This window comes from Cervus canadensis, chromosome 1, assembly GCF_019320065.1.
Source record: "Cervus canadensis isolate Bull #8, Minnesota chromosome 1, ASM1932006v1, whole genome shotgun sequence".
NCBI classification, from domain to species: Eukaryota; Metazoa; Chordata; class Mammalia; order Artiodactyla; family Cervidae; genus Cervus; species Cervus canadensis.
This window is the reverse complement of record NC_057386.1, coordinates 113,420,921-113,444,408: the sequence shown is the minus strand read 5'-3', so window position 1 is coordinate 113,444,408 and position 23,488 is coordinate 113,420,921. Positions and strand designations below refer to the sequence as shown.

General features: G+C 51.7%; 1 long non-coding RNA gene across 6 annotated transcripts; it reads left to right on the top strand.

Annotated features, from left to right (window-relative positions):
* The first annotated feature begins 653 nt into the window (after positions 1 to 653).
* LOC122421625 lies at positions 654 to 22,590 on the top strand. Of its 6 annotated transcripts, none has more exons than XR_006263538.1 (4): positions 654 to 846; positions 1,244 to 1,423; positions 8,047 to 17,274; positions 21,119 to 22,590. It is a non-coding gene; the product is annotated as an uncharacterized LOC122421625 (long non-coding RNA). The 6 variants fall into 6 exon arrangements; XR_006263535.1 differs by lacking the exon at positions 21,119 to 22,590 and having other exon boundaries at positions 8,047 to 15,868; positions 16,124 to 18,111; XR_006263539.1 differs by lacking the exon at positions 21,119 to 22,590 and having other exon boundaries at positions 8,047 to 16,232; positions 16,694 to 18,111.
* Positions 22,591 to 23,488: the final 898 nt, after the last annotated feature.

Genomic DNA, 23,488 nt, shown 5'->3' with positions numbered 1-23,488 from the left:
CTGCCAAGGAACGCAGCCAAAATTCCTTGGAATCTGTTGCTTTAAGCTACGCACTGGGGGGAACAGTCAGACGGGGATGTTCGTAATGGTTTCCAAATGTCTGGCTGCAGCTGCCTCCTCGGCAGGGAGAGACAAGGAGGCCTGGGGAGCGGGGAGACCTGCTCCCCACCTCCCTCTGCCCCGCATGCATTTCAGGGGTGCTGACACCCCGGGAGACCTGGGGAGAGGGGTGTGCTGCTCCGGTCAACAAGCTAAGGGGTGAAAGAGGGAATGAATGAATGAGTGAACAGATGGCTGAGTGAGGGAGTGAGGACGGCCCAGGGTCCCGTTCTCCTTATCTGTAAAATGGGGATAGCTACACCACAGTCTGTCACTCCCTCTGTTCCGTGAGGTCCTTACACGCATTAACCGTCTTAATGAAATCTCATGAGGATCCCAAGGGCATGCCCATTGGACAGACCATAAAACTGAGGCTTGGAGGGGAAGGCGCTGGCCTGAGCTGTAGAGTGATGATGGGGGGAATTGCTTGAATCCGGTCTGTTTCCAGAATTCCTGCTCTTGTTTTACACTGGCATGCAGGAGACATTCCGGATGACCTCAGTTTAAAAGCCACGTAGACCAGATGCTCCTAGCGGGAGGGGGCGGTGGTCAGAGCTAGCGAGTCCTCTGTGAGTCACACAGACCTGATCTCCGTGGGGATGGTCATCCTTGATGGACCCCCCCTCCTTTACCAAGGCTCAGTTTCCCCTACTTAGAGTGGGGCAAAGTGGCCTCAGACTTGCTGGGTTGTCAAGGGAGGCTGACTGGAGATGAGTGAGAACCTTTCCCATCACTGGCAGGCACACGGTAGGTGTTTTTTAAAAAAAAAAAAATAGCATCGATAGTATAACGTAAATGCATACAGGCTCATTGATAACCTATAATTATTTTTGACTGTCTACTGCTCTTTATATGGTTTTCTTCCCTTACTTAATCTGCTCTGCAAGCCTACGAGGTTCATTTGATCCCTATTTTATAGAAAGAATGAGGCTCAGAGAGGTTAAGTGGCCTGCATGAGGCCACACAGCTAGGAGGACATGGAGTTGAGAGCCTAGTTTAGCAACCCCTAGGCTCTTTAGTTAACACACAAATGTGAAATCGTGTCCATCTGTGTGCCTACTGCTTAGGATCTTAAGAAAAAAAAAAGGCTAGCCTCCCCTTTTCCCTCCTCTGAGGAATTCACTTTGTTCCTCTGCCTTCATAGATGGGACTCTGCAGTCTGGGGCTGAAACCACATGCCTCAGCTATCTGACAGCATTGGCTTCGGTGCCAGGTTCCAGATCCTGGAGGAAAGGGCTCAGAAATGCCCAACAAAGCCCTCCCACCAGGCTCCAGGCCCTGCCTCCAACAGGAGTTCTTCCCGCGGACTCGCATCTCTGTTAAGGTGAGTGAACCACGATTTGCTTTGAAGTTTACGCGTACCTGGCCTGTAGTTGCCTGAGCAGAATTAAGAGAGGGCTGTGTGGTGGAAGAGAGAGACGGTGATTCCAGTTGCCCCCGACTCCCCTGTTTGGAGAAGAGCGCGGTTTGGCATTTTGTTGTTTGTTCCTTCTCGGTAACGATGGCCATCATTGTGAGCAAACAGAGCACTCGGCTCTGCATATATTGATTTTTTTTCCCCTAAAGCCAAGTCTATTGTTTTCTATTGATGAGGATAGTAAGTACAAAAGGATGAGACGATCAAGTCCCATTTAAGGAAAGGCACTTGTGTTAATATTTGGCATGGACTTACCCAGGGTGTAGCACTCACACACACACCATCCACGCATATATATGTATTTAAAAAAAATTTTTTTGGATTCGCCAAGTGGAACGTGGGGTCTTAATTCCCTGACCAGGAATCAAACCTACACCTCCCTCATTGGAGGCACAGAGTCTTCACCAATGGACTGCCAGGGAAGTCCTACACATTTATATTTTGATATCCTTCGGTTCTGACTTCAACTCAGGGTCTCAAACTTGACAGCCCCCGGCAGCTCACAGGAAAGAGTGCAGGGGCCCTACGGGGGCCGAGCAAGCCGGGCTCCCCGTGTCCCACCCGCGGGGACAGCTGCTATCGCTCTGCCTGGCTGCTGCCTCGCAGGAATGCAAGCTCAGCGTTACTACATGTTCCCATTTTCCAAGAAATGCCAGAAATCTAGACTTTTATATGAAAGCTCCCATTTAAACATATTGCAGCAAATTCCTTTTAAATAAAGCATATGTGGGACCAAAAAAAAAAAAAAAAGAAAACAAACAAACCTCCCTGTGGGACTGCCCTGCATTTGTGACCTGTGTCCTTTGTGTGATGCAGATGTCTGCCCCTCACTTTTAATTCAGCAGACGCGTGTGGCTGGCCTTGTCTCATGGAACTATCCCACGTGCCTCTGCGATGCGGGTTTTGAACCGCAGGGCACTTTTTCTCCCAGCTTTCTTCCTTGTGTGTTAGCTTTTTCCCAGCTCCCTCCCTCCAGCTCCCCCCTCATCCTCTTTACCTTCCCCCTGCCCCCCAACCATTCAATTTTATTAATGGTTGATTTTCTTTTTAAACTGTCCGGAGGCTGCTGTAAGCTCCACGGTTGCCAGTGGCTGATCGATATCGTGGCGGGAGGTGGAGGGGGGGCGGTGGGGTGGGGGGAAGTGTGTTATTTCATCAGCTAAGTGCCAGGTAATCTACTTGGTAAATCCCATAGCCTCTTTTTAAGCTGGCCAGAGACGGGGCAAAGGAAACTGACCAAAGACCCAAATACGCCGCCCGGATGGAATCGGGAAGAGATGCGTGGAGACCCCCTCGGAGGTTTGATCTGCGTGTCCCTGGTCCCCCACGTTGCTAGTTAATCCCAGCGATGTCTCCAAAGCTCATAACCATAGTTAGAACTGCTCCACGTGTACTAGAGGAGACTTCATCTCACCGAACTGTCACAAAAATGCTACCTTGGGAGCAAGATGCTGTGTTTGAAGGCAGAAACGAGGCAAGAAGAGGTTTCAGGGCATCTCAAGGGCCCCCGGCAGGCAGAGCCGGATCCGAACCCAGGACTGGCTGACCGACCCCTAGTCCCGAGTTCTTCCTGCACGGGAGCTGGCTCAGGGGCGGCCATGGAAAGGGGCCCGCGTGGAGCGGCAGGGGACCCCCTGGCCCAGCCACAGCAGAAGTCCCCGTGGCCTTGTGAACGGTTTTACCACATTCTTCTGGTTCCTCTTTATGGAGACTGGTAGTCCCAGACATTGTTCAATTATGGATTTACGGCCGCCGCCAGGGCCGGCCAGCACTCTCCTCTGCGCGGCTGGAAGGCATTAGAGCTGCAAGAGGAGGCGAGCGGCTTTCCTGGCGACAGAGGCTCTGTGAGAACTTGAGCTCCAGCCCAGGGACAGGGTTTTCCTGTTTTTGGAGGGTCAGTTTCAGCACGGAAGCCGGGGGGGTGGTGAAGGTGTGAGCAACCCGATATGTACAACACATGATTTCCATTGGTTTTCTTAGCAGGACACCCGGGGACAAGGTTCCAGATTGCAGCGACCCCGCTGGGATGGGGGGACGCATGTGGAAGGGCTGGGGGTCCAAGAGGCTCCCAGAAGGAGGAGAGGGGAGTCCAGGTGGTGAAGAAGGTGGGCTTCGGAGCTGGGCAGCAGGGGGGAGCAGGGTTCAAGTCTCAGCCAGTCCAGTCCATCACCTGAGCACCCTGGACTCTTGACCGCATCCCTCCGAGCCTCTGTGTTCTCACCTGTGAAGTGGGGATGCCAGCGGTACCCGCTGCACAGAGGTGTTGCCAGGATGCAGTGAGATGCTGCCATTCACGTGCTTGGCACGGGGCTCGGCGCGGATCTTCAGCGGACTAGATTTTCTCACGAGTGATAAAGGGAGGAAATGACAACTCAGTGGTTGCTGTGAGCCAGGGTGGGGGCCGAGTCTTTGGTATATACTGTCCCGCACCATCCTCACAGCAGCCCATTTGAAAGATGAGGACGTGGAGGCTGAGAAGCGCAGGGTGGCCCGTTCCACCAGCAGCCCAGGACTGAGGCCTGATGCCTCTGGTCCTTCCGGTTGTTCCACGTGTCCCGCCTTGGGCACCTGGACTCTGGCGGGTGTAGCAGGTGGAGAATGACAGTATCCAGAGTAGGAAATGAGAAAGCCTGATCCTGGGGCGAAGACTGGATGTCTCCACCTGGGTGCCCTGGTTCCCTAAAGCCTGAAAGCAATGGTGAATCTCCCTCAGGTTGTCTCCGAAGGGCAGAGACAGCAAGAGCCAGCATCCTGACTCACTGTCCTGACCCCCTGTGGAGGAATCGCAGCCCAGACCTGCTCAGGACTTCCGAGACCTGTCAGGCGGCCTCTCTGAGCCTCGGGCTCCTGACCCTTGAATCAGGGCTGTGCCAGGCAGAGATGCCACCGAGATTAAATAGGCAAATGTGGGAGTTTGGCTCCTCCGGACACAGACCCTGGGACTCTAGGACTTTGCATGCCCAGGGATTGTTGGGATGCAATCAGGGAGACCCTCAGGATCAACACCTCTGGGAGAAGGGGAACAAGCAGAGCGAGGCAGAGAGAAGTTGGGGTGCAATTCAGGCTCCCCCAGGGTCTCAGCTGATCCCATGGGTGCTCCAGAGCTGAGAAGGCTCTTCAAGTCATGCTGCCCAGAGGCAAGGAGGCCAGGCCCTTGGACCCCCGTCACTGAGCAGACGCTGGAAGGAGGCTTGACCTTGGACAAGGCAGCGCTCGCTCCAGCAAAAGGGCAGTGGCCGGGGGCCGGGGCTCAGCTGGGCACCGTCTGCCCTTGCGGCAGCGGGGACGATGTCTCGGTGGCCACCGCAGCAGAGCGCCACTTGACACCGGGATGGGTCCAAGCACATCGCTCACCTTTTCCTCTGCCAGGGAGCCCACCGTGAAGGCACCGAGGGGCAGAGGCAGGTGGGGACAGGAGGCTGCATTCCACGGGAGCGGGAAGCCGGGCTGGGGGGAAGGGGTGGTGGATGCCAGGAGGGAATTCTGCCCTGCCCATGATGTCTCACGGGGCTGGGGTCTTAGGTGAGATGGTTGCCCGGTGGTGTTGGGGGGGCATCAGGGAGGTGGTATATGCACCCTGAATCACACAGCTGGCCGCATCTGGGGCGAGCCAGGCAGGAAGCGCTGCCCCCAGGATGGAGGAGAAATGGTCGTGCCATCCCAGTGCTGCCCACCACCCCCCTAACCCCCCTGCCTCCCCTGTCACCCTGCAGGGCTCTGCCTTACAGCCGGCGCTCGACCCTGGAAAAAATTGACTGCCTGTTTCTGCCTGACTGCTCGAGAGTTACAGGCTGCAGAGACGGGGGGCGGAGGGGGGCCAGGGGTGGGCGGCCTCCTCCTCATCAGGATGGATTTTTCTGCTTCTCTGCTTGTAGGAAGAGCAGGAACAGGATACGGGAGGCTGCTCAAGGAGTAATCACCATGCGGGCGAGGGCATGTCAGGGGCTGGCTGTGTGACGGAGGCAGGGTGGGGGGCGGGCGGTGAGGGCCGAGGGGGCACGGGGGAGGCTGGGCGCTGTGGCCTTCTGGGAGAGTGGAACCTGGGACTGCGCCCACTGCACACATGGGCACGCACCCACCGTCCGTCCTGCGGTCTCTCCCTTTTTCCTTCCTCCCTCCCATCCCTCCATCCTCCCATCCTTCTTCCCTTGTTTCCTCCCTTCATCCCCTGCCCCCCGCCTCCCACCTTCCCTCCCTCCCATCCATTTATCTGTCCCTACATCCTTTAATTTGCATACTCCCGTTTGCTCAAATATCTGGGGATCTGCTAAAAGCCCAGAGTGGTACCGGACCCCACTGATGACCGGGTCAACGATTCCGCCCTCAGGGACTTCGCAGTCAGTCGAAAGAGGCTCTGACTCTGAGTGGGTTAGCTACACTTGAAAGGGTCAGAGCGGGCTTCCTGGAGGAGGAAGGATTTGAAATCAGCCTTGGGAAAAGGCCAGGTTGAGAAGAGGGATGGCGTCACAGAGGAGCCCTAAGTTTCTGTATAGGCATAGCCGGAGGCTGGGGTGCCTGGCGGTGAGAGGCAGGGGGTGGGAAATGGTTAAGCTGAGCCTGGAGACATGGATTTGGTCTGGATCATGAAAGCTTGGGGAAGAATCTGGACTTTGCTCTGCTTAAAGTGGGAGTCATTCTTATTTAAGCAACAGAATCCCTTTCTACAAGAAATCTTTTGTGGAATTTCAAACCACAAAAAAAATGACACAGGTGGGGCTGATCTGGCTTAAGCAGGGGAGGTTCCAGAACATTGCCCGCCTAAACCTCACACTTACTCTCCAGCATGGATCTCCCAGAACCTCCGTGTGCCATGAAACACAGTTTTAAAAACCACAGGAAGGCTATGGACTGGTTACCCCGTCTGGACTTCGATGAGACACACAGACTGCAGGTTCCACCTCTTGTATGTCCAAGAATCAGAGTTTTGAGGGGAGGCAGTGAAGGCCGTGTTTCCTCCAAGTGGGAATCAAGTCCCAGCTCCTTGGGGAGATGCAGCAGTTCCTCCAGTATGTCGTAACCCCCCGGGGCTCTTCGCCACCTCACTCAGCCCCCACTTGCCAGCCACTTCCAACTACATGTGGTTTCCAGGCTGGATAGAATCCAGCCTGCCTCTGCCTGGAGCAGCTCCCCATCCCTCCAGTCTTGTCTTGGGTTCCTGCCGACCTCCCATGACCGGCTCTGAGAGCTGAGGTCGGGGGCCATGCTGTATGCAGTTGGTGCTCCATATATGCTTGTTGCATGTACCTCCCCCGCCCCCCTCCCCCCGGCCCCCACAACAAACCAAGAAAGACGTGAATGGCAATGTGGACCCAAAGTTCACAAACATCTGCCTTCATCTTCCAGGATGGTCGAGTTCATGTGGGGTGAACTGGGAGAGGGCAGGGTGTTGCTCCCTGCCTGCACACAGTAGGTGCTCAGAACGTGCTGACTGAGGGGCACAGAGCCGCACCCACATCTCCGGGAGGTGCTAAAGAATGATTCGGAGTATGAGACAGTGGTCATGGGTGGTCTGAAAATGTCCTTCAGACCTCAGGGCGCACGCTCCCCCCACCCGCTTTGCCTGGCACATGGAGGAGCCTGGAGCAGGGCAGTCTGTGGATGCGCGCCCTCATCCCAACTGTTTACATCATTAATTCACACGGCCCGATTTGCATTTGCACTCCAACTCAATACTTTTTATGATGCAATTACTACTCAGAGATGAATTTTTTATGAGTTTTCCTTTTAATGTCTCCGGGGCCCTTTATACTTAAGGAAATCTCCTTGTGGAAGAGGGCTGATTCTCTTAAAGTGTGGGGGAAGGTTTAGAGCCCTCTGGCCCCCCCAGACACCACACAAATAGCACCTCTTCCAGGCAGCCCTCCCTGGCCTCGATGCCTGGGAAGGAAGGGCCCCCTCATGAATGGGCAGCAATGCAGGTTGGCTGTAAAGGGAACGAACTCTGGGGTCAACATAACCTGGATTCAGACTCCCTCTGTAGCCTGGAACAAATAACTAAGCTTCTCTGAGCCCTAGGATTGTCATCTCACGAACAGGGATCAATAGCCACGTGGCTACCGATCTCATGGACTTGCCTGGGGGACACAGTGGGCTCTTGTGTGCTCAAGTCCCTGACTTTCATGAAATATGTGCTGTTACTATTATCATATGCCCATACAAGGAGCAGCCAACATCCATCCACTCAGATAAACTAAGCTTCTTGACCTCTGTATTTCACTAGGTTGGCGTGGGGGTAGGGGGTGGGGTGGGGGCGGCGGGGGCAAGGAATCACCCACCCACTAGAGAGATGCAAAGAGCGTCTTTAGAGTTTAGAGACCTCAAAGTTTGATACACAGGCAGACTTCCTTTCTTCTTCTTGCTTGTCCCAGTGCTGCCCAGTTCTATCTACTCGAATAGGAGGAGGCAGGAGGGGGTCCCGGGGAAGCAGGTTACTGCCTACAGAGGTTAAGACAGCCTGGATTCGTGTGTGCCTCTGTTGATTCCTAGAATCTCCCAGACCTTGACTGAGAGGTGTCTTCTTTTCTTTGCAGACGCAGCACTTGAGGTCCGGCGGTGGGGAGAGGATGGGCCTGAGGACCTATAGCTCCTTTCAGTGTTGAGAGGTCTTTGCCCATCTCTGTACCCATCCTTAGAAAGTGAAAGTGAAAGTTGCTCAGTCATGTCCGATTCTTTGCGACCCCATGGACTGTATAGCCCCTGGAATTCTCCAGGCCAGAATACTGGAGTGGGTAGCCGTTCCCTTCTCCAGGGGATCTTCCCAACCTAGGGACTGAACCCAGGTCTCCCGCATTGCAGGCGGGTTCTTTACCAGCTGAGCCACCAGGAAGGTACCCATCATTAGGCAACTCCTATTCATCCACAGTGTGCTGGGCCAAGCACCCCATCGGCGGGGAAGCGTGGCAGCGTGGACTTCCTGTCCAGCTCCGCATCAAACCACCAAACTTGTGAAGAGTCTTTCTTTTCTCCTGGCTCCCCTTTCTTCCTCCTCCCCATCTTTCTTCCCATTCCTCTTCCCTCTCTCTCTTCTCATGCATCTGTGAATCTATCCATCCACCTACCTTACATTTCCCAGCCGTTTTTAGTGGGGAGAAAAAAGCTACACATTCAGAGAAGCAAATGTTTACACCTCACCGAAGCTCTCACACCTCCTTGTATCCTAGCACCTAGCTTTATCCCCGAGGCATCTGTTGTCCCCGACTCCTCGTGGATTCCCTCAGAGATTTTTTTGGCAAGTCCAAGTTCACGGAAGCCCAGCCAAGGACTCTGTCCTTTAAGGATGGACACACCGTAATCACTATCCAAGCCCTGGATTTTTTCACCTAGAGGATGCTCTGTGTCACTATATAGGCACCGACTTCCTTTAAGGGGCTGCAAGGTGTCCCATTCTGGGATGAGCCAAACTAGATCTATCCAGGACCCTTTTCCTACTCTTCATCTGTCACTACCTTTTGGATGCCTGTCTCTCTGAAGTGAATGTAGGCTTTGTGTGGACGGAGCTGTTTTTGTGTTTTGTCTATTTCTCTATCTTGGGAGTATAGCATGGAAGGTCTAGAGTACATCAAGTTCTCAGAGTCCTCGAATGGGTGGATGGAGGAAGGAAGGAAAAAAAGAAGGAAGGAAGGAAGGAAGGGAGGAAGGGTGAATGGACGGGTGGATAGATGAATGCATAGATGGCTTATAGAAGCTGGCCTAGGTCTCTGGTTCTCCTGCCTCCCCCTGTCTCTCATGACCCCTTGACCTTGATCCCCCCCAGGGAGGACCCAGTGGGGAGTCCCTGTCTTCCAGGGAGGGGGCGCCGGCTTGCAGATAAGCACATGCTGTCCCACTGTGAAGCTTGTGAACCCAGGAGCCACAGCAGGCTGCCAACCCCAGCTCTGCCTTGGACGCTCGCAAACAGCAGTGACTCCCCAGGCCTGCCAGGGCTGGGTGGAGTCACACCACGCTGTGGAAACTTCTATTTCTGCTTTACAAAAACAAAGCAGGGGAGGAGAGCTGGCTCTGCACGAGGCCCACGCCGGCCCCCTGAGTCATCTCTCTCTCGAGTGAGGACAAGAAAGCCCTCCCAGGCCTGGGCCTCTCTCTGAGCCGTCAGCCCGCGAGGTCGTGCCCCTGTCTCCAGCATCCCACAGTCCTGTCCTCTAGGAGATGCAAACTCAGATGTCCCTGGGGTGGGGGCGGGGCGGGGGGGTGTGGCAGGCCAGAAACATCCAATAAAAAATGTGGCCAGCACAGAGCCAAAGGGAGAACAATTTTCCACACCAGGAATATGGATTTTTTTTTTAATATGAAATCTCCCATTGTTTAAATTCTGGAAACCATTTCAGATATTTCTTTAAACATTCTACGCAGGCCACGCCACCGTGCAGAGGGCCGGCCTGAGTGAGAGAACCACTGGTGGGGGCCTCTGCCAGATGCGTCTCCCGGAGAGTCGCCGACTCTCTGGGTCCCAACTGGGGTGTCTCTGTTCCCTGTGGTCGGGGCCCTCTCTGCATCCCTGAATGCCGGAGACGCTGCTCGCTGCTCGCAGATGGGAAGCAGAAGCGACAGTCAGATGCTTTCTCTGCTTTTAGTGAAAGCACAGGCTTTGCAGATACAGATGGCCCCTCAGGGGTGTGCCACTCGGAGCGATCGGCACGTCCCCCGCACCTCTGGACCCCTGCTTCCTCTTCAGCTGAGGCCCAGTGTTTATAAGCTCAGGCTCTAGTTTCAGATCGTCTGGGTTCAAGTCCTGGGTCGGCCACTTAGCAGTTGGGCGAACTCGGAGAAGCAATTCAGTTTTTTTTTTCTTCTTGCCTAGTCTCAGGGTGCTCACCTGTGAGACAAGGGTCATGATGGTCACCATAAAAATTAAAGGAACTGATATATGGGAAGGCTTTAGAACAGTGGCGGGCTTCTTGTTAAGCTCTTGATCCATGTGCTGTTAATAGGCACCCATTTGCCACCAGCTTGCTAAGCCTGCCTTTGGCGTGAAGCTTTGTGCTTGGCACTAAGGGGTTAGCTCTACGCAAAGCATGACCCACCGGGAGGAAGCCCATCCCATTAAATTCTCAAGGAAGCCCCAAAGGCAACCGAGGCTCAGAGAGGTGAAGGGGCTTGGCTGGGATCACACAGCTGGTCAGCGGCCGTGATGGGATTCTAATCGGGTATGTCTGTCCTCCCCTCCAGAGCAGACGCTTCTCCCAGGGGGAAGGGGTGGGGAGCCCCCTTTTCCCCAGAAGCTTCTATTGACAAGCAGAGAGCTGGCCTCCACGTCCTGGGAGAACCTGGAGACAGCTCTGACCACTTGCCAGTGGGCCTGAGGAAAGAAGGGTCAGCACGTGCTTGTGGCCCCAAGCCCAGGCGTTTGGATGCCGCTGGTCCTCATTTGTGGGCACCAGGCAGACATTTGCAGAAGCCTCTGACTTGTTTCTGCCTTTGGATCTGGGCACAGGACGTCACCACAGTGCTCATTCACCACTCGTACCTGAGAATGACCACACGTCCATGGAGTCCATGACCGAGGGTCATGCACCTTGCATTCCTGTGTGCTAGCCTCAGAAGGGAGTGGCATCACCCCCTTGCCTGAGTTGTGACATCTAGGCGACTTAGTGGGCCATGTTTATTACTACGTGCCAGAGGCTGTGCTAAGAGCTTTAAATTAATGGACTCATTTAATCTGAAAGAGGACCGCCAGTGTGGTAGACACTGTGGGTCTCCCGTTTTACAGATGAGAACACTGAGGCCCAAAGAGCAGAAGGTCAAGGTCAGTCATTGCTAGACACCAAAATATAAGGTCGTGTGGGTCTTGGGAGGAGAGGGCTCTTCCTGCCTGGAGGACCCTATGTGATGTGCAGGGGACTCAGCTCCGTCCACCAACCCAGCCGGCCACTTACATACCACCCTGGGTCAAGCAGCACACTTGTGGAGACCCCACTTTGAAACTACTGATCGGTATGCCAGTGCTCATCTCTCGAAAGGACAAGGACCAGACCACCTGCTTGCCTGTAAACATGCTGGGTGCGTGGAAGGTGGTGACCATTACCCCTGGTCTCCATCAAGCATGGCCAGCCAGTCACTCACGTCTGCTGAGAGCATAGGCTGACATTGTGTCAGAAGAACTAGACTGAGTTAATTAATTCAGGAAAGAGAAGGCCAGTCTTTGCCCATCTGCTGCTATGTGACCTTGGGCATGTCCCTTCCCCTCTCTGGTCCTCAGCATCTCCAGGGGCTTAAACTCTGTGACCTCTAGGAATCTTCTAGGCTCAAGCAGTGGACGGATAATTGTAAAGACCCGGGAGCATCTGCTTCAACTCATCCCTCTTTGCTCCCTGGTCTGGAAAAGCCAGTGGCAAAAGCGCCACTGTCTCCTGTCTGATTTGCATGCATCCTTGGCAAGAAGAAACCTCAGGACTAGTTTACTGTTTCCACAGCTAACGTTATGACGGTTATTGTTGTTCTATTAGCTGCATTAACTGAACTGGGAGAGAAGGATGCACTGAGTATTTCCTCTGAACTCTCTCTCGAATCCTTGAAACAACCTCGGAGCCACCATGCCTTTCGCCTAACAGACGAGGAAAGTAAAGCTCAGAGGGGTTGATTAAGTAGCTCGAGGTCATTCTCCATGCCCAGTCAGGGAGAAACCACAGTTTGAACCTCGGAACTCCCAGTTCAGCATCTCGGCTCTCAGCCATAAGACGTCCTGCCCTAAGGGTCAGGAAGCAGATCCTCCTCCTCCTCCTCTTGCCCAAAAGCTCCTCTCACCTTGGCCACCCCGCATGGAAATATTCTGAGTCCAGACAGCCAAGAAAAGAGAAGAAAAGGGGGAAGAAAAGAAAAATGAAGAACGCTTTGTTCCTTGAAATGTTCTCCACAAACACAGTCTCCGCCAGGTACACGACTTAACTGTGGGGGTGACCCCCGAACCCCCGGCCGCCTCCAGCCCCCCTGGCAGCCGGGGGTGGTGGTCATGTGACGCCCAGACAGCCCTGGTGGCTGTTCAAGCATATCCATGTGAAGCGGCTCTGGTGAGCTCGGCTCCCATGAGGGGGACAGGCGGGGGCTGGAGTCAGCCTTGGACACGGTCCCTCACGCCAGACCAGAGGAGCCCCTGGCAGCCCGCTGCCCTGGCAAGGATGCTGGATGCTAAGACTGCTTCTGAGCTCCCTGAGCAGGAAGCAGCTGCTCTCGAGAGTTGAACTGGCCACCACGGGTTAGCAGCATCAGTAGGCTTCTGCTCACAAGGGTCGAGCCTGACCTTCCAGCTTCATTCATTCATTTCATACTCATTGAAAAAAATGTGACATGCCTGCCGTGCTTCTCGGTAGCTGGGATATAGCAGTGAGCAAAACAGGTGACCTCTTCGTGGAATCTCCAGTCTAGCAGGGTAGATAGCCATTAAAAAATTAAATACTCAAGTATTCAGTTGCCATTGTGCTAAGCTTCAGAAAGAAGGAGTAAGCATCTGATCACATAGAAAAAGGGCCCGGGTCTTGACAAACAGTCAATTATGAAAATACAACTCTCTCTTTCTTTCTCTCTCTCTCCATATTGCAAAGCAGATATTTGCAAGCCCTTCGAGTCCTACAGGCCTAAGAAATGTCAGGCATTGGAAGAAATATCAAAGATCATCCTGATCTCCATGGCCAAAGGCCATGAAGTGGTGTGATCTGGGGCTCCGACCTCTGAGCTGGATTTCTGGGTTTGAAACCAACTCTACTGTCCACGGTAGATGCTGGGACACGTTGCGGATGCAGTTTCCCCGGGAAGAATGAGGACTAACAGAGCTCTAGGGATACAGGGGCGGATTAAATGAGATGCTGCCAGTGGAACCTCCTAGTGTGGGTCCAGCGCAGGTCGGCAAGTGGTTCGCGTCACCCTCAATGATGGTTTGTCTGTTGAGAAGAGGGGAACCGTCTGCCCCAAGGTCACTCACCAAGAGTCCGCACTTGAACCCAGGTCTCCCAGCTGTTACTGAAGCACTTTGTCCCAGCTCTGATGAACTTTGCATGTCCCGGGGAGAGCTACCCTCCTCCTGCTGTTTACCAGCCTGTCAGAGACACACCAGAAATCAAGCTCAAGGTCAAGTCTTGAGACCCACGTGCCCTGGGTGGCGGCACGGCTCTCTTCCGGGGCACCCTGGCTGGGGGGAGGCGGCAGAGGAGAAAGCAGCCAACACAGCATCACCCTGGCGGGAGCGGTAACTTCTCCTAATTATTTCCCAGCTCCCAGATTCATTAGCGACCCCGGTATTAATTCAGATTGTCGCATTTATCCCCATCTGTCCCAGATTCATCACTGAGACACCGACAATGCTAATGTGGAGGGTTTCAGCTATGAGGCCTCACAGGTTAAAGTTGTTGCTCGGGAGGAGGAAGGACCCCAGGAATTTTTGCTTGAGAAGGAGGAAGGAGAGCCCCTTTACCCAACCCAGACGCACCACTCCCTAAATCCTCCAAACCAGGCAGCCCACGGGCCCACGGGCAGATAACCTTCCACCCTGGCCTCCGCATCAGAGAAATTCCTTTTAAATGACGCTGCAGACCTTCCCACCCACCGAGCTCCCCTCTTTGGTTAACAGATGGGCTCGGCTAACCATTCCCAGCTTTCCGATAAAGCAGTGTCAGGCAGCGAGGCACCCTCAGGAAGGCATGCTTGGATAATAAAATCCAGGGCACCCCCGCCATCTGCAGGCCGCCAATCACAGGGCACAGGGCTCACCAGGGCTCCCAGCCCGCCACTGCAGAGGAGCGGGGGGCAGGACCCCGGCGGGCGGGGTGGCAGCCAGCCCCTGCCCACACTTGCCCGCCCCTGCTGCCCTGTCCTGCTCAAGCCTGTGACCCGTCCCAGCCGAAGCGGGACCCAGGCCATTCCTGCAGAGCCCCCTCCATCGATGCACGCGAGACCCAGCAGGCAGGCAGCACTTGGAATCAATGCCGTGATCACGAGCCTCAAAGGCAGACAGGTTGGACGTGCTGCCAACATTTTGGCTCAGTAACATTTCACGGCTTCGTCTCAGGCAAGCCTTTCCCATTGGAGCCTTGGTTTCTCCATCTACAAAATGAGAGTTAAAGGGACTTCCCTGGTGGCCAGTGGTTAAGGATCCACCTTCTAATGCAGGGGATGTGGGTTCAATCCCTGGTTGGGGAACTAAGATCCCACATGCTGTGGGACAGCCCAAGAGTCACAACTAAGATGCAATGAAGCCAAATAAATGAACAAACACATTTTTAAAAAAAGGAACAAGAGTTAAAGACATCTCTTCTCTCACAGGTTTCATTTAATGATGTAAGTAAAATGCATGGCACAATGTCCAGTCCGTGAATGTAAGTGGTATGAAGATGTCATAATACAGAAAGCCATTTAGTCTGGAAAACAGATTTGGTGATTTCTGCTTTGTGTGATTCTTGTGTTGGAGATGTGATAGTAGGTATGCAGTGTCTTAACCTGTTAATACAGTAGGTGCCTCTGTTGAATCTCCACTTCATTTATTCATTTATTAACATCAGAGGCATTCACTAAACACTATGCCAACCTCTGTTAGGCCTGGAGAAACAAAGTCACGGTTTCTACCGTCAAGTTGTTCATGGTCTGGAGGGCTGACGGAGCAGTCTCTGCAAAGGTACAGATTCTGAAGGTCCCAGAAGTTTGCCACCTGTCTAGACAGAGGCCAGGCTTCCCAGATGAGGCCTCTCCATAATAATAGAGGCTATTTGTGCCACATTGCTTGAGCTCTTTCTAATTGCTGAGGTTTCCTGAGAACAGGGATGCAAAATGTGCAGTATGTGTTCTCTTGAATCCCACACTGGGCCAAGACAGACATCACTAAGTGAGCACTATCCTCTTTTGTACTGAGCCCGAGAAAGATTCTTTGCTCCTGGCACTTACACACATGTAATTGAAACTGGCACCCAAGTTATAAACAGACACCATCCCAGCCTTAGTTTAGGGATCAATCATCCAACTATGTGAGCTGTGCCTGGCCCTCTACTTCTTTTTGTTAATAAAGTTTTATTAGAACACATCCATGCTCCTTCATTTACATATCATCTCTGGCTGTTTTTGCACCGCATGGGCAGAGTTGAGCAGCTGTAGCAGAGACCGAATGGCTTGCAGAGCCCAAAATATTTACATTCTATCCCTTTACAGGAAAACTTCTTTGCTGTTGGGGATTTACTATAAGAAAGTGAGCAGGGTCACTGCGAACTGAAATTGTCAGCACCTCCCCAAGTCCTGTCCACTCTCATACTCCTTGCTGTGAATGCCCATGATTCTCTGCTTCTGACTGCTGCCCTGGCCTTGGCAGCCTGCATTGCCCGACAGAGGACAGGCTGGAGGTGCCAGCGAGTTAAGTCCCTGCCTGGAGACAAGGCTGAGGTGGGTAAATGCCGCAGTCCCTCCAGCTCTGAGGCCACCACTGAACATGACAGAACTGTGTGCCAAACTATCAGAGAAGTGGTTTCCAGCCTTTGCTCTTGCTTCTGCTTGGTCGTGTCGCACAAGCTGCTGTTAGCTAAACTCTTAGCCTTGTCTCGAAAAGCAAATCTCCACCCTGAAATGCCCTACTTTCCTGCCCACGGCAGACATCATTAATCAATCACAGCCTGACTACCCTCTTTGCGTCTTTTCCAGTAAAGCACGCCAGCCAGATACTATCGGCAGATGGGAACTGGCACATCAGACTGAATGCATTACATGAGGAAATGCTCATGATATAAACTGAGCAGAAAGAAACATGATGGTAAGTGCAGCATAAACTAGTTCTTCAAAAGAGAAAGTAAGTTTGCCAGTGCAAATGATAAATGCAGGAAAGTGATATCTCATAGGGGTGTGGGAAGGGGAGGGGCAAGGTTGCAAAGTTCTTTTTTCTCTTTTGTGTTGCCTCTACACTGAGTATCTACTCATTTGGTGCTTGTGTTTTTGAGCGCCTATTATGTGCCAGTCCTGTGCTGAGGGTGCAAGGATGATCAAGACATGTGTTGTTGCCTAGTTGAAAAGGCAATTACTATGCAAAGTGACAAGGTTGGGACAAGGCCCATGGGGACATGCTCAGACCTCACTGCCCCTGTGCTTCTTTTCCATGCGATTCTTCACAGTTAGGATGCTGGAGTGACTTGTGAGATTACGTGAATTACTCTCAATATCACGCAATGAGTGTCCCTTCTGGAATCTTCTTTTTCACTCTCTCTCTTTCCCTCTTAGATTACAGACTCTACGAGGGCAGATCCTGCATCTTTTTTTTTGCTTCCTGCCACAACCCCGGTGCCTAGAACAGTGGCTGTCATAGGGCCTGGGCTCAATTGGTATTTCATAAGGAAGAAGATCCAATTATAAAAAAGCAGGAGGTGGGCATGGGGTGTAGACTGTGATAAGAGATAAAGGTGGATGACTGACTTGTAATTACACACAAGAGTTTTCACTTTGTCCTGGAGGTTTTTAATGTAATCAAATGAAAGGAAAAAAAGTAACAATTTAGTCTTTGCAGATGAACACAAGGGTGAACCACCCATACTAGTATCCAATTATTAGCTAATCTGTTCTGAACGGGATTTAATTTTCAGTTCACATATAGGCTCTGGTCTCTGAGAACTTCATCTCAAAGCACAGAACAGGCAACACAGACTTGAATATTGATGGATGTGTTTGCACCTCTGGAGTATCAATATGTAACATGTAATTTGTCTTAAGTTGTAGAGTCACTCGGATTCCTCCTCTTAAAGTGTTTCCTACCCGTTGTGGCAGAGAAGAGTTTCCAAGACAGGCAGTGGAGAGGGAAACAAAAGGTACCACTTTCTGCTGTGATGCCAGGGTTCCTGAAACCCCCGGAGTCTCAGTTCCTCATCTGTAAAACAGGGTCAGTGAGAGGGATTCCCTCAGAGTGATCGTGAGGAGGAAGTTTCCTGACACACACTGAGAGCTCATCATTAAAGGTTACCCTGATGATGGTGATGATGGTGAGGGGATGTTGGTGATGATGATGAGGTACTGGAGCTGGTAGAGGTCTGGTTTTGCAGGGAAGGAGGGTAACTGAAGTCCAAATGGGAAGTGACTGGCTCAAGATCACACAGGGAATCACTAGCAGAGCTAAAATCCCAGGGAAATTACCAAAAACCAATTCCCCTACTCTTTTCTCTGGGACTGCAGTTCCCAAACAGTGAACTGAGGCACCCTAGGTGCCCCTGCTGTCTCCCAACCATGCTGCAAGATATGCTGCATGACATCTTTAATTGTCTAGGTCATCCTTGCAATACTTGGCACCTCTCCAATGTCATGTAGACTACTAGCTTGAGGTCATTCCCAGTTCCAGCATTAGAGCAAGCCACATTCCTTTTGATGATGTCATATCTCTGTGACCCTGGGTTTTCGGTGGTTGCTGTGATAAAAAGCAAAGTCTGGGCCAAAATCAGCATGGAACAGGAAATGAGGTTGCCAGAGTCCAATCTGATTCCGAGGATTCAGAAGCTGTGCAGAGCCCAACAGGCATATACATTTCAATAGTAAGTAACTGTGCTTATGTAAGACTGAAATAAAAATATTATTCTTCTATCAACTTATATGAATTGTTTTTTCAAACTGCTGCTAAGTAGTTAGGACATACATGCTCATTAAGTTTGCACCTAAATACCTAATAAACAGAAGGTGGAGGGTTTTCTTTTGGTGAAACAATTTGGAACACTCAGACTGCTGGAAACCCAGAAAGTCTAAGAACCTCTGCTCCACGAGAGAAGGCTCTAAGCTTGGAGGGAAGGAGGCAGGCAGCTCTGAGCCTCCATCCAGGACTGAGACATGCATGAGGGAGGTTAATGCTTTGCGAACAAGACAGCAGGAGCAGGAAGCCCGGTCTCTCAGCTGCCACCAAGTCTATGTTTATTTAGAACCAGTGGTGTGAGTAAAGTGGAAACCGTGTCCTCCCACTTCCCCAGCACGAGGGAGGACTGGCTCACTCTGTGAAAGAGCCCTCGGTGTTTACTCTGTCAGACACTGAGCTGATACAGTGATAAATGAGGCAGAGACTCTGCCTCCGGAGGTGGGAGAGGGAAGGGAGGAAGAGGGATGAGAGGCAGGAAGGAAGCTGGCACTATTCTTATTTTTACAAACAAAGCTCGGCGAAACACAGTTTCAGAGAGGTTAGGGAAACGACCCAGAGTCACCCAGCATCTGAGAAGCTAGATCATGACTCACGACCAAGACAATCATACTCCTGCATGGGGGCAACCAGTGAAGTTGCTCAGTCGTGTCCGACTCTTTGCGATCCCATGGACTGTAGCTTACTAAGGCTCCTCCACCCATGGAATTTTCCAGGTAAGAGTACTGGAGTGGGTTGCCATTTCCTTCTCCAGGGGATCTTCCCGACCCAGGGATCGAACCCAGGTCTCCCACGTTGCAGGCAACCAGGGAAGCCCGTTCATGGTCTAATTTGAGTGCTCAAATCCTGGCATGCAAAATAGTGTTTGGAGGTAGGATCTGACACCACTTAAAAAGGGTGGAGCCTTTCCCGATGGTTCGCTGGTTAAGACTCTGTACTTCCAATGCAGGGAGCACAGGTTTGATCCCTGGTTGGGAAATGAAGATCCCACGTGCTGTGCGGTGTGGCCAAAGGAAAAAAAAAAAAGAGATATGAAAAGTATGGTACTGGCACAAGGATGCATATATTGATCAATGGAATAGAAATGAGAGCCCTGAAATAAACATTGACGGTCAATTTATATCTGACAAAGATGCCAAGAAAACTAAATGTGGAAAGGAGTCTTTTCGGACAAATGGATATATACATGCAAAAGAATAAAACTTAACTCAAAATGGATCATAGACCTAAATTTAAGATTCAAAATTATAAAATGCCTAGGAGAAAATATAGAAGTAAGTCTTGATAACCCTGGACAAGGCAGTTGTTTCTTAGGATGCTAAAAGCACAAGAGATAAAATTAAAAATAGACAAATTAAACTTCATCAAGACTGGAACCTTTATACTACAAATGTAGTATATACTACATAAGACCTTTATACTATCAAGAAAGATGGTGATGGATGTTAACTAAACTTACTGTCATGATCATTTTGCAATCTATACCAACATTGAACCACTCCGTTTTACACCTGAAACTAACATAATGCTATGTCAATGATACCTCAATTAAAAAAAAGAAATGCAACAGAAAAAAAATAAAGTGAAAATGTAATTCATAGAGGGAAGAAGTTCGTTGCAAATCATATGTCTGATAAGGAATCTATATCTAGCATATGTAAAAATGCTTAAAACTTCCATGAGAAAAAGACAATCTAATTGAAAAATGAGCAAAAGATTTGAATAGGCATTTTCCCAAAGAACATAGCCAAATGGCCAGTGAGACCATGAAAAGATACTCAGCATTATTAGTCAGTAGGAAAATACAAATCAAAACCATGAAGATGGCCGTGATCCAAGAGGCAGACAATCCTAAGTGCTGGTGAGGATGCAGAGAAATCGGAACACGCATATGCGGCTGGTGGGAATGTAGAATGGCACAGCCCTTTGTAAGGCAGCCTGGCATTTCCTCAGGATATCAACCTTAACCTTACCACATGGCCCAGCAATTCCACTTCTGGGAATCCACCCAACAGAAATGACGACACAGATCCATCTCCAGACGTCGACGGGAGTGTTCGCAGCGGCACTCTTCACTGTAGCCAAAAGGTGGAAACAGCTCACATGTCCGTCAGCTGATGAATGGATAAACAAACCGTGGTCTTTTCGTACAACGGAATGTTGTTTAATGATAAAAAGGAATGGGTCACACTCATGAATGAGTGAAATGGCATCTCCCACTGAACGTCCTTAACGATCATATAAAGTGAACACTAAAACCACCGTTTTGACAACGGGGAAATTGAGGCACAAAGAGGCTGAAAGACGTCCCCAAGGGCCCAAAGGTGGGGACTTCTAGGAGTCAGCGCTGCCAAAGATAAGTTAACTAGGTGCGGTAGTGTTGGATTGTCCCAAACTCACAGGGTGTTCACTTATTCCCGTCCCCTCATTTAATTTAATACTGTTTATTAGGCTATGTTGGAGCTGCAGCTGCTGTCCTGCCTGGGTCTCTGTGGCTTGACCTTTCCAGGGCATTCCAGCCCAATTTCCAACTGCCAACATGTGTGTCTCTTTGCTCAAGGGTTTCTCTGGGCACTGAGGCTTTCTCTGCCCGTGAATGTGGGGATGAGGGATTAACAAGCCCTCCTCCTCTGCCCCTGCCTTCACCCCACAGTTTGAGAATTACTCTCTTCTTCACCCAGTTCTGTGCTGTCTCCCAGAGGTCCCCAGCATGGTTGGGCTCCCGGGGTAACCCCCTTGTGGGGTCCTTTTCATCCTGTTCCATCTCCCCACTCCCAGGCAGGTGCCTCCTGGAATCACCCACGTGCACTCGGGCCATTGTCTCAGGGCTGTCTCTAGGGATACTCAAACTCAGGCATGCCCCCTGTGCCAGGCACTAGGCACCAACACAGGCTGGTGAGCAAACTGGTGAGATCTGGTCCTCTTAGGGCGCCCGGGCTCCAGGGCTGGACCACTGGCAACTGCGACACATGATGATCTAAAGAGCCTGTTCCTGATGTCCTACTGCATTGGGACCAGCATCTTTTTCCTTCTCTTCTCAGCCCAGAACCTGACATCTCACTCAACTCCAAGAAGCCCCAGGGCAGCAGCCTTTTGACAAGGTCACCAGGACCAAGGCAGCAGTGACCCCCGTTGGACAGGGGCTCCCCCAGAAACCAGGGCCACACCCAGGACCCCCTGGGGGGTGCGGGGGGGGGAAGTAGAGACTGGAAGATTGCTCCGCCCATCCTGCTTGCCCTCCTGCTGCTCCCCACGCCCCAGCTCCAGCCTAAAGCAATTAAGTCATTTGCTGCCGGGACCTGGAGGTGGCAGTAACATATAATCACAAACATAAACAGTTTCACATGGTAATTATGAATTCTGCCTAGTTTTTTTTTTTTTATCAGTGCAACCCAGACCGAAGATTATTTTCTGCTTGATATAATTCTAATTTTGATCCACCCTCCCCTCACCTCCACCCAACTTCACGAAGGATTAAGATGGGGCCACAGCTGATCGTTGGGGCTGTGACAGAATCGAGGTTTCTACTTGCAGATCTTGTACTGCACAGATTGGACTGCAGACCTTCCAGCCCGTGTTAGGTTAAATCTCCAAGTGGTGAAAACCCACCATTCCACACTGGGCCCGGCCCACCCTGCCCTCTCTTCTCGTCTGCATCTCAGCGATATTTCTCCCCTGGTCTCCTGGACTCCGGTATATTTCCTTTGGCTGGGACCAAATGAATCTTTCGGAAAACATGAATCTTTCTGCCTGACCGCTCCTTCCCAGGTGTTCAGTGTCTAGCTAAATGGCACCACCGGTATCCCAAAGTGAAAGTGAAGTTGCTCAGTCGTATCTGACTCTTTGCGATCCCATGGACTGTAGCCCACCAGGCTCCTCCGTCCATGGGTTTCTCCAGGCAAGAATACTGGAGTGGATTGCCATTTCTTCCTCCACCAGTATCCCAAGGCATCAGCTAAAATCCCCGGAGGCTCTGTGTATTCCAAACCCAGTCCCAGACATCCCTTCCCACAAACAGCCTCGGTTCTCCTTTGACTGCAGTCTGTCCTGCTTCCAAGTCGTCTTCTGTCACCTGGGGAGCTGAAGATGCTCTCCCGCTGGCTGCCAGCTTCCTTTCTGGTCCTTCCTCTTCCCTTTTTGCCTCTCCCTGCCCCGGCTCATAATCCACCCTTCACCCCAGCAGCCAGAGGGAACGTTTAAGACATAAATCACGCGATGCCCTTCCGTTGCACTTAGAAAAAAAAATCCAAATTCCTTGCTATGACCCCGCATGCCTGGCCTCTGCCTCCGTCTCCGCTTCTCGCCTGTGCCAGGCTCACCTTCACACGCTGGGCTCCAGGCAGGCGGGCCTCACTTCTAGTCCTCAGGCAAGATAAGCCCCTTCCAACCTCAGGGTCTTTGCTCTCACTGACCCCCCCCAAACCCGCCTCCAGCACTGTTGCCACGTGTCTTGATAAAGCATCTACTTCTCGTTTATGTCTTAGCCAAACTTAGCAAGACTTTCTTTGACCACCCTCACTCAAGCAGTCTTTCCTGGCTCATCCGACCCCATCATTTGGTTTTATTTTCTTCCTGTGTGCTCGGGCTAAGTTGCTTCGGTCGTGTCCAGCTCTTTGCGACCCCGTGGACGGTAGCCCACCAGGCTTCTCTGTCTTTGGGGATTCTCCAGGTAAGAATACTGGAGTGGGTTGCCATGCCCTCCTCCAGGGGATCTTCCCGACCCAGGGGTTGAACCTGGATCTCCTGCATTGCCGGCAGGGAAGCGCAGAATTATTGTAGGTGTGTACGTATTTACTTGGTTACTCCATGTGTCCTCCTGCTGAAATGTATACCCAGTGAGGGCAGTGGTTTTGTCTGGTTTGCTCAGGACTCCACCTCCTGGGCCTCGCGGAGGAGTCGGCACACAGTAGGTGCTCAATAAGTACCTGTCAAGTGAGTGAAAGAAGAGTGCCCTCCTTGGTTCCCTGAAGAGCCTTTCATGCAAGGCTGCCAGACTGCCTCCATCCTACAAGCACATTATATATTTATGGGGTAATCAGCAACAGAAAAGTTCCCCATAATAGTAACTAGAGCTTAACATACAAATAAACTGAGCGGCATTAACGGCGTTTTGTGGCCACTGGGGTGGATCAAGTGAGCTAATCGCCCAGCTCCCAGCAATTAAGTCAATTAACCATTTAGACATATGCTGAGCCATTTCCCAGCTCGAGTTTCCTGGGGGGGCGTCTGTGAAATTTGTGCGACTTATTTATGGTGTAAGCTTCTGGTGGTCGTTCCTGACTGGGATGACCGGGGGAGCACGAGAGAAGTGGCTGGTTAAAGAAGAAAAAAGTCAAGGCCGCGGCCAGCATGTGATAAGGTGCGTGTTTCTCTCCACAGGCACTTTGCTCTCCCTCCCTGTCTGCAGAAAG